The following is a 13614-nucleotide window of genomic DNA, read 5'->3' as shown; positions in this document are numbered from 1 at the left end:
CTGACCCCAGTCCTAACCCCTCTACAATACAACTCTATACCACCTTTACACTGACCCCAGCCCTAACCCCTCTACAATACAACTATATACTACCTTTACACTGACCCCAGCCCTAACCCCTCTACAATACAACTATATACCACCTTTAAACTGACCCCAGCCCTAACCCCTCTACAATACAACTATATACCACCTTTACACTGACCCCAGCCCTAACCCCTCTACAATACAACTAACTATATACCACCTATACACTGACCCCAGCCCTAACCCCTCTACAATACAACTATATACCACCTTTACACTGACCCCAGCTCTAACCACTCTACAATACAACTAACTATATACCACCTTTACACTGACCCCAGCCCTAACCCCTCTACAATACAACTATATACCACCTTTACACTGACCACAGCCCTAACACCTCTACAATACAACTAACTATATACCACCTTTACACTGACCCCAGCCCTAACCACTCTACAATACAACTATATACCACCTTTACACTGACCCCAGCCCTAACCCCTCTACAATACAACACTATACCACCTTTACACTGACCCCAGCCCTAACCCCTCTACAATACAACTATATACCACTTTTACACTGACCCCAGCCCTAACCCCTCTACAATACAACTATATACTACCTTTACACTGACCCCAGCCCTAACCACTCTACAATACAACTATATACCACCTTTACACTGACCCCAGCCCTAACCCCTCTACAATACAACTATATACCACCTTTACACTGACCCCAGTCCCTAACCCTTCTACAATACAACTATATACCACCTTTACACTGACCACAGCCCTAACACCTCTACAATACAACTAACTATATACCACCTTTACACTGACCCCAGCTCTAACCCCTCTACAATACAACTATATACCACCTTTACACTGACCCCAGCCCTAAGCCCTCTACAATACAACTATATACCACCTTTACACTGACCCCAGCACTAACCCCTCTACAATACAACTACATACCACCTTTACACTGACCCCAGCCCTAACCCCTCTCCAATACAACTATATACCACCTTTACACTGACCCCAGCCCTAACCCCTCTACAATACAACTATATACCACCTTTACACTGACCCCAGCCCTAACCCCTCTACAATACAACTATATACCACCTCTACACTGACCCCAGCCCTAACCCCTCTACAATACAACTATATACCACCTTTACACTGACCCCAGCCCTAACCCCTCTACAATACAACTCTATACCACCTTTACACTGACCCCAGCCCTAAACCCTCTACAGTACAACTATATACCACCTTTACACTGACCCCAGCCCTAACCCCTCTACAATACAACTCTATACCACCTTTACACTGACCCCAGCCCTAACCCCTCTACAATACAACTATATACCACCTTTACACTGACCCCAGCACTAACCCCTCTACAATACAACTATATACCACCTCTACACTGACCACAGCCCTAACCCCTCTACAATACAACTCTATACCACCTTTACACTGACGCCAGTCCCTAACCCCTCTACAATACAACTATATACTAACTTTACACTGACCCCAGCCCTAACCCCTCTACAATACAACTATATACCACCTTTACACTGACCCCAGCCCTAACCCCTCTTCAATACAACTAACTATATACCACCTTTACACTGACCCCAGCCCTAACCCCTCTACAATACAACTATATACCACCTTTACACTGACCCCAGCCCTAACCCCTCTACAATACAACTATATACCATCTTTACACTGACCCCAGCCCTAATCCCTCTACAATACAACTATATACCACCTTTACACTGACCCCAGCACTAACCCCTCTACAATACAACTATATACCACCTTTACACTGACCCCAGCCCTAACCACTCTACAATACAACTCTATACCACCTTTACACTGACCCTAGCCCTAACCACTCTACAATACAACTATATACCACCTTTACACTGACCCCAGCTTTAACCACTCTACAATACAACTAACTATATACCACCTTTACACTGACCCCAGCCCTAACCACTCTACAATACAACTATATACCACCTTTACACTGACCCCAGCTCTAACCACTCTACAATACAACTAACTATATACCACCTTTACACTGACCCCAGCCCTAACCACTCTACAATACAACTATATACCACCTTTACACTGACCCCAGCTCTAACCACTCTATAATACAACTAACTATATACCACCTTTACACTGACCCCAGCCCTAACCCCTCTACAATACAACTATATACCACCTTTACACTGACCACAGCCCTAACACCTCTACAATACAACTAACTATATACCACCTTTACACTGACCCCAGCTCTAACCCCTCTACAATACAACTATATACCACCTTTACACTGACCCCAGCCCTAAGCCCTCTACAATACAACTATATACCACCTTTACACTGACCCCAGCACTAACCCCTCTACAATACAACTACATACCACCTTTACACTGACCCCAGCCCTAACCCCTCTCCAATACAACTATATACCACCTTTACACTGACCCCAGCCCTAACCCCTCTACAATACAACTATATACCACCTTTACACTGACCCCAGCCCTAACCCCTCTACAATACAACTATATACCACCTCTACACTGACCCCAGCCCTAACCCCTCTACAATACAACTATATACCACCTTTACACTGACCCCAGCCCTAACCCCTCTACAATACAACTATATACCACCTTTACACTGACCCCAGCACTAACCCCTCTACAATACAACTATATACCACCTTTACACTGACCACAGCCCCAACCCCTCTACAATACAACTCTATACCACCTTTACACTGACGCCAGTCCCTAACCCCTCTACAATACAACTATATACTAACTTTACACTGACCCCAGCCCTAACCCCTCTACAATACAACTATATACCACCTTTACACTGACCCCAGCCCTAACCCCTCTTCAATACAACTAACTATATACCACCTTTACACTGACCCCAGCCCTAACCCCTCTACAATACAACTATATACCACCTTTACACTGACCCCAGCCCTAACCCCTCTACAATACAACTATATACCATCTTTACACTGACCCCAGCCCTAATCCCTCTACAATACAACTATATACCACCTTTACACTGACCCCAGCCCTAACCCCTCTACAATACAACTATATACCACCTTTACACTGACCCCAGCCCTAACCACTCTACAATACAACTCTATACCACCTTTACACTGACCCTAGCCCTAACCACTCTACAATACAACTATATACCACCTTTACGCTGACCCCAGCTTTAACCACTCTACAATACAACTAACTATATACCACCTTTACACTGACCCCAGCCCTAACCACTCTACAATACAACTATATCCTACCTTTACACTGACCCCAGCTCTAACCACTCTACAATACAACTAACTATATACCACCTTTACACTGACCCCAGCCCTAACCACTCTACAATACAACTATATACCACCTTTACACTGACCCCAGCTCTAACCACTCTATAATACAACTAACTATATACCACCTTTACACTGACCCCAGCCCTAACCCCTCTACAATACAACTATATACCACCTTTACACTGACCCCAGCTCTAACCACTCTACAATACAACTAACTATATACCACCTTTACACTGACCCCAGCCCTAACCACTCTACAATACAACTATATACCACCTTTACACTGACCCCAGCTCTAACCACTCTATAATACAACTAACTATATACCACCTTTACACTGACCCCAGCCCTAACCCCTCTACAATACAACTATATACCACCTTTACACTGACCCCAGCCCTAACCCCTCTACAATACAACTCTATACCACCTTACACTGACCCCAGCCCCAACCCCTCTACAATACAACTACATACCACCTTTACACTGACCCCAGCCCTAACCCCTCTACAATACAACTATATACCACCTTTACACTGACCCCAGCCCTAACCCCTCTACAATACAACTATATACCACCTTTACACTGACCCCAGCCCTAACCCCTCTTCAATACAACTAACTATATACCACCTTTACACTGACCCCAGCCCTAACCCCTCTACAATACAACTATATACCACCTTTACACTGACCCCAGCCCTAACCCCTCTACAATACAACTATATACCATCTTTACACTGACCCCAGCCCTAACCCCTCTACAATACAACTATATACCACCTTTACACTGACCCCAGCCCTAACCCCTCTACAATACAACTATATACCATCTTTACACTGACCCCAGCCCTAATCCCTCTACAATACAACTATATACCACCTTTACACTGACCCCAGCCCTAACCCCTCTACAATACAACTATATACCACCTTTACACTGACCCTAGCCCTAACCACTCTACAATACAACTATATACCACCTTTACGCTGACCCCAGCTTTAACCACTCTACAATACAACTAACTATATACCACCTTTACACTGACCCCAGCCCTAACCACTCTACAATACAACTATATCCTACCTTTACACTGACCCCAGCTCTAACCACTCTACAATACAACTAACTATATACCACCTTTACACTGACCCCAGCCCTAACCACTCTACAATACAACTATATACCACCTTTACACTGACCCCAGCTCTAACCACTCTATAATACAACTAACTATATACCACCTTTACACTGACCCCAGCCCTAACCCCTCTACAATACAACTATATACCACCTTTACACTGACCCCAGCTCTAACCACTCTACAATACAACTAACTATATACCACCTTTACACTGACCCCAGCCCTAACCACTCTACAATACAACTATATACCACCTTTACACTGACCCCAGCTCTAACCACTCTATAATACAACTAACTATATACCACCTTTACACTGACCCCAGCCCTAACCCCTCTACAATACAACTATATACCACCTTTACACTGACCCCAGCCCTAACCCCTCTACAATACAACTCTATACCACCTTACACTGACCCCAGCCCCAACCCCTCTACAATACAACTACATACCACCTTTACACTGACCCCAGCCCTAACCCCTCTACAATACAACTATATACCACCTTTACACTGACCCCAGCCCTAACCCCTCTACAATACAACTCTATACCACCTTTACACTGACCCCAGCCCTAACCCCTCTACAATACAACTATATACCACCTTTACAATGACCACAGCCCTAACACCTCTACAATACAACTAACTATATACCACCTTTACACTGACCCCAGCTCTAACCCCTCTACAATACAACTCTATACCACCTTTACACTGACCCCAGCCCTAACCCCTCTACAATACAACTATATACCACCTTTACACTGACCCCAGCCCTAACCCCTCTACAATACAACTCTATACCACCTTTACACTGACCCCAGCCCTAACCCCTCTACAATACAACTATATACCACCTTTACACTGACCCCAGCCCTAACCCCTCTACAATACAACTATATACCACCTTCACACTGACCCCAGCTCTAACCACTCTACAATACAACTCTATACCACCTTTACACTGACCCCAGCACTAACCACTCTACAATACAACTATATACCACCTTTACACTGACCACAGCCCTAACACCTCTACAATACAACTAACTATATACCACCTTTACACTGACCCCAGCTCTAACCCCTCTACAATACAACTCTATACCACCTTTACACTGACCCCAGCCCTAACCCCTCTACAATACAACACTATACCACCTTTACACTGACCCCAGCCCTAACCCCTCTACAATACAACTATATACCACCTTTACACTGACCCCAGCCCTAACCCCTCTACAATACAACTATATACCACCTTTACACTGACCCCAGCCCTAACCCCTCTACAATACAACTATATACCACCTTTACACTGACCCCAGCCCTAACCCCTCTACAATACAACTCTATACCACCTTTACACTGACCCCAGCCCTAAACCCTCTACAATACAACTATATACCACCTTTACACTGACCCCAGCCCTAACTCCTCTACAATACAACTATATACCACCTTTACACTGACCCCAGCCCTAACCCCTCTACAATACAACTATATACCACATTTACACTGACCCCAGCACTAACCCCTCTACAATACAACTATATACCACTTTTACACTGAACCCAGCCCTAACCCCTCTACAATACAACTCTATACCACCTTTACACTGACCCCAGCCCTAACCCCTCTACAATACAACGATATACCACCTTTACACTGACCCCAGCTCTAACCCCTCTACAATACAACTATATACCACCTTTACACTGACCCCAGCCCTAACCCCTCTACAATACAACGACATACCACCTTTACACTGACCCCAGCCCCAACCCCTCTACAATACAACTATATACCACCTTTACACTGACCCCAGCCCTAACCCCTCTACAATACAACTATATACCACCGTTACAATGACCCCAGCTCTAACCCCTCTACAATACAACTATATACCACCTTTACACTGACCCCAGCCCTAACCCCTCTACAATACAACTATATACTACCTTTACACTGACCCCAGCCCTAACCCCTCTACAATACAACTATATACCACCTTTACACTGACCCCAGCCCTAACCCCTCTACAATACAACGACATACCACCTTTACACTGACCCCAGCCCTAACCCCTCTACAATACAACTATATACCACCTTTACACTGACCCCAGCCCTAACCCCTCTACAATACAACTGTATACCACCTTTACACTGACCCCAGCTCTAACCCCTCTACAATACAACTATATACCACCTTTACACTGACCCCAGCCCTAACCCCTCTACAATACAACTCTATACCACCTTTACACTGACCCCAGCCCTAACCCCTCTACAATACAACTATATACTACCTTTACACTGACCCCAGCCCTAACCCCTCTACAATACAACTATATACCACCTTTACACTGACCCCAGCCCTAACCACTCTACAATACAACTATATACCACCTTTACACTGACCCCAGCTCTAACCACTCTACAATACAACTAACTATATACCACCTTTACACTGACCCCAGCCCTAACCCCTCTACAATACAACTATATACCACCTTTACACTGACCCCAGCCCTAACCCCTCTACAATACAACTATATACCACCTTTACACTGACCCCAGCCCTAACCCCTCTACAATACAACTATATACCACCTTTACACTGACCCCAGCCCTAACCCCTCTACAATACAACTATATACCACCTTTACACTGACCCCAGCTCTAACCCCTCTACAATACAACTATATACCACCTTTACACTGACCCCAGTCCTAACCCCTCTACAATACAACTCTATACCACCTTTACACTGACCCCAGCCCTAACCCCTCTACAATACAACTATATACCACCTTTAAACTGACCCCAGCCCTAACCCCTCTACAATACAACTATATACCACCTTTACACTGACCCCAGCCCTAACCCCTCTACAATACAACTAACTATATACCACCTATACACTGACCCCAGCCCTAACCCCTCTACAATACAACTATATACCACCTTTACACTGACCCCAGCTCTAACCACTCTACAATACAACTAACTATATACCACCTTTACACTGACCCCAGCCCTAACCCCTCTACAATACAACTATATACCACCTTTACACTGACCACAGCCCTAACACCTCTACAATACAACTAACTATATACCACCTTTACACTGACCCCAGCCCTAACCACTCTACAATACAACTATATACCACCTTTACACTGACCCCAGCCCTAACCCCTCTACAATACAACACTATACCACCTTTACACTGACCCCAGCCCTAACCCCTCTACAATACAACTATATACCACTTTTACACTGACCCCAGCCCTAACCCCTCTACAATACAACTATATACTACCTTTACACTGACCCCAGCCCTAACCACTCTACAATACAACTATATACCACCTTTACACTGACCCCAGCCCTAACCCCTCTACAATACAACTATATACCACCTTTACACTGACCCCAGTCCCTAACCCTTCTACAATACAACTATATACCACCTTTACACTGACCACAGCCCTAACACCTCTACAATACAACTAACTATATACCACCTTTACACTGACCCCAGCTCTAACCCCTCTACAATACAACTATATACCACCTTTACACTGACCCCAGCCCTAAGCCCTCTACAATACAACTATATACCACCTTTACACTGACCCCAGCACTAACCCCTCTACAATACAACTACATACCACCTTTACACTGACCCCAGCCCTAACCCCTCTCCAATACAACTATATACCACCTTTACACTGACCCCAGCCCTAACCCCTCTACAATACAACTATATACCACCTTTACACTGACCCCAGCCCTAACCCCTCTACAATACAACTATATACCACCTCTACACTGACCCCAGCCCTAACCCCTCTACAATACAACTATATACCACCTTTACACTGACCCCAGCCCTAACCCCTCTACAATACAACTCTATACCACCTTTACACTGACCCCAGCCCTAAACCCTCTACAGTACAACTATATACCACCTTTACACTGACCCCAGCCCTAACCCCTCTACAATACAACTCTATACCACCTTTACACTGACCCCAGCCCTAACCCCTCTACAATACAACTATATACCACCTTTACACTGACCCCAGCACTAACCCCTCTACAATACAACTATATACCACCTCTACACTGACCACAGCCCTAACCCCTCTACAATACAACTCTATACCACCTTTACACTGACGCCAGTCCCTAACCCCTCTACAATACAACTATATACTAACTTTACACTGACCCCAGCCCTAACCCCTCTACAATACAACTATATACCACCTTTACACTGACCCCAGCCCTAACCCCTCTTCAATACAACTAACTATATACCACCTTTACACTGACCCCAGCCCTAACCCCTCTACAATACAACTATATACCACCTTTACACTGACCCCAGCCCTAACCCCTCTACAATACAACTATATACCATCTTTACACTGACCCCAGCCCTAATCCCTCTACAATACAACTATATACCACCTTTACACTGACCCCAGCACTAACCCCTCTACAATACAACTATATACCACCTTTACACTGACCCCAGCCCTAACCACTCTACAATACAACTCTATACCACCTTTACACTGACCCTAGCCCTAACCACTCTACAATACAACTATATACCACCTTTACACTGACCCCAGCTTTAACCACTCTACAATACAACTAACTATATACCACCTTTACACTGACCCCAGCCCTAACCACTCTACAATACAACTATATACCACCTTTACACTGACCCCAGCTCTAACCACTCTACAATACAACTAACTATATACCACCTTTACACTGACCCCAGCCCTAACCACTCTACAATACAACTATATACCACCTTTACACTGACCCCAGCTCTAACCACTCTATAATACAACTAACTATATACCACCTTTACACTGACCCCAGCCCTAACCCCTCTACAATACAACTATATACCACCTTTACACTGACCACAGCCCTAACACCTCTACAATACAACTAACTATATACCACCTTTACACTGACCCCAGCTCTAACCCCTCTACAATACAACTATATACCACCTTTACACTGACCCCAGCCCTAAGCCCTCTACAATACAACTATATACCACCTTTACACTGACCCCAGCACTAACCCCTCTACAATACAACTACATACCACCTTTACACTGACCCCAGCCCTAACCCCTCTCCAATACAACTATATACCACCTTTACACTGACCCCAGCCCTAACCCCTCTACAATACAACTATATACCACCTTTACACTGACCCCAGCCCTAACCCCTCTACAATACAACTATATACCACCTCTACACTGACCCCAGCCCTAACCCCTCTACAATACAACTATATACCACCTTTACACTGACCCCAGCCCTAACCCCTCTACAATACAACTATATACCACCTTTACACTGACCCCAGCACTAACCCCTCTACAATACAACTATATACCACCTCTACACTGACCACAGCCCTAACCCCTCTACAATACAACTCTATACCACCTTTACACTGACGCAAGTCCCTAACCCCTCTACAATACAACTATATACTAACTTTACACTGACCCCAGCCCTAACCCCTCTACAATACAACTATATACCACCTTTACACTGACTCCAGCCCTAACCCCTCTTCAATACAACTAACTATATACCACCTTTACACTGACCCCAGCCCTAACCCCTCTACAATACAACTATATACCACCTTTACACTGACCCCAGCCCTAACCCCTCTACAATACAACTATATACCATCTTTACACTGACCCCAGCCCTAATCCCTCTACAATACAACTATATACCACCTTTACACTGACCCCAGCCCTAACCCCTCTACAATACAACTATATACCACCTTTACACTGACCCCAGCCCTAACCACTCTACAATACAACTCTATACCACCTTTACACTGACCCTAGCCCTAACCACTCTACAATACAACTATATACCACCTTTACGCTGACCCCAGCTTTAACCACTCTACAATACAACTAACTATATACCACCTTTACACTGACCCCAGCCCTAACCACTCTACAATACAACTATATCCTACCTTTACACTGACCCCAGCTCTAACCACTCTACAATACAACTAACTATATACCACCTTTACACTGACCCCAGCCCTAACCACTCTACAATACAACTATATACCACCTTTACACTGACCCCAGCTCTAACCACTCTATAATACAACTAACTATATACCACCTTTACACTGACCCCAGCCCTAACCCCTCTACAATACAACTATATACCACCTTTACACTGACCCCAGCCCTAACCCCTCTACAATACAACTCTATACCACCTTTACACTGACCCCAGCCCTAACCCCTCTACAATACAACTACATACCACCTTTACACTGACCCCAGCCCTAACCCCTCTACAAAACAATTATATACCACCTTTACACTGACCCCAGCCCTAATCCCTCTACAATACAACTCTATACCACCTTTACACTGACGCCAGTCCCTAACCCCTCTACAATACAACTATATACCACCTTTACACTGACCACAGCCCTAACACCTCTACAATACAACTAACTATATACCACCTTTACACTGACCCCAGCTCTAACCCCTCTACAATACAACTCTATACCACCTTTACACTGACCCCAGCCCTAACCCCTCTACAATACAACTATATACCACCTTTACACTGACCCCAGCCCTAACCCCTCTACAATACAACTCTATACCACCTTTACACTGACCCCAGCCCTAACCCCTCTACAATACAACTATATACCACCTTTACACTGACCACAGCCCTAACACCTCTACAATACAACTAACTATATACCACCTTTACACTGACCCCAGCTCTAACCCCTCTACAATACAACTCTATACCACCTTTACACTGACCCCAGCCCTAACCCCTCTACAATACAACTATATACCACCTTTACACTGACCCCAGCCCTAACCCCTCTACAATACAACTCTATACCACCTTTACACTGACCCCAGCCCTAACCCCTCTACAATACAACTATATACCACCTTTACACTGACCCCAGCTCTAACCCCTCTACAATACAACTATATACCACCTTTACACTGACCCCAGCCCTAACCCCTCTACAATACAACTATATACCACCTTCACACTGACCCCAGCCCTAACACCTCTACAATACAACTCTATACCACCTTTACACTGACCCCAGCCCTAACCCCTCTACAATACAACTATATACCACCTTTACACTGACCACAGCCCTAACACCTCTACAATACAACTAACTATATACCACCTTTACACTGACCCCAGCTCTAACCACTCTACAATACAACTCTATACCACCTTTACACTGACCCCAGCACTAACCACTCTACAATACAACTATATACCACCTTTACACTGACCACAGCCCTAACACCGCTACAATACAACTAACTATATACCACCTTTACACTGACCCCAGCTCTAACCCCTCTACAATACAACTCTATACCACCTTTACACTGACCCAGCCCTAACCCTTCTACAATACAACACTATACCACCTTTACACTGACCCCAGCCCTAACCCCTCTACAATACAACTATATACCACCTTTACACTGACCCCAGCCCTAACCCCTCTACAATACAACTATATACCACCTTTACACTGACCCCAGCCCTAACCCCTCTACAATACAACTATATACCACCTTTACACTGACACCAGCCCTAACCCCTCTACAATACAACTCTATACCACCTTTACACTGACCCCAGCCCTAAACCCTCTACAATACAACTATATACCACCTTTACACTGACCCCAGCCCTAACTCCTCTACAATACAACTCTATACCACCTTTACACTGACCCCAGCCCTAACCCCTCTACAATACAACGATATACCACCTTTACACTGACCCCAGCTCTAACCCCTCTACAATACAACTATATACCACCTTTACACTGACCCCAGCCCCAACCCCTCTACAATACAACTATATACCACCTTTACACTGACCCCAGCCCTAACCCCTCTACAATACAACTATATACCACCGTTACACTGACCCCAGCTCTAACCCCTCTACAATACAACTATATACCACCTTTACACTGACCCCAGCCCTAACCCCTCTACAATACAACTATATACTACCTTTACACTGACCCCAGCCCTAACCCCTCTACAATACAACTATATACCACCTTTACACTGACCCCAGCCCTAACCACTCTACAATACAACTATATACCACCTTTACACTGACCCCAGCTCTAACCACTCTATAATACAACTAACTATATACCACCTTTACACTGACCCCAGCCCTAACCCCTCTACAATACAACTATATACCACCTTTACACTGACCCCAGCCCTAACCCCTCTACAATACAACTCTATACCACCTTTACACTGACCCCAGCCCCAACCCTCTACAATAAAACTACATACCACCTTTACACTGACCCCAGCCCTAACCCCTCTACAAAACAACTATATACCACCTTTACACTGACCCCAGCCCTAATCCCTCTACAATACAACTCTATACCACCTTTACACTGACGCCAGTCCCTAACCCCTCTACAATACAACTATATACCACCTTTACACTGACCACAGCCCTAACACCTCTACAATACAACTAACTATATACCACCTTTACACTGACCCCAGCTCTAACCCCTCTACAATACAACTCTATACCACCTTTACACTGACCCCAGCCCTAACCCCTCTACAATACAACTATATACCACCTTTACACTGACCCCAGCCCTAACCCCTCTACAATACAACTCTATACCACCTTTACACTGACCCCAGCCCTAACCCCTCTACAATACAACTATATACCACCTTTACACTGACCACAGCCCTAACACCTCTACAATACAACTAACTATATACCACCTTTACACTGACCCCAGCTCTAACCCCTCTACAATACAACTCTATACCACCTTTACACTGACCCCAGCCCTAACCCCTCTACAATACAACTATATACCACCTTTACACTGACCCCAGCCCTAACCCCTCTACAATACAACT

Source organism: Salvelinus fontinalis, chromosome 7, assembly GCF_029448725.1.
Source record: "Salvelinus fontinalis isolate EN_2023a chromosome 7, ASM2944872v1, whole genome shotgun sequence".
Classification (NCBI taxonomy): Eukaryota; Metazoa; Chordata; class Actinopteri; order Salmoniformes; family Salmonidae; genus Salvelinus; species Salvelinus fontinalis.
This window is presented reverse-complemented; position numbering follows the sequence as displayed.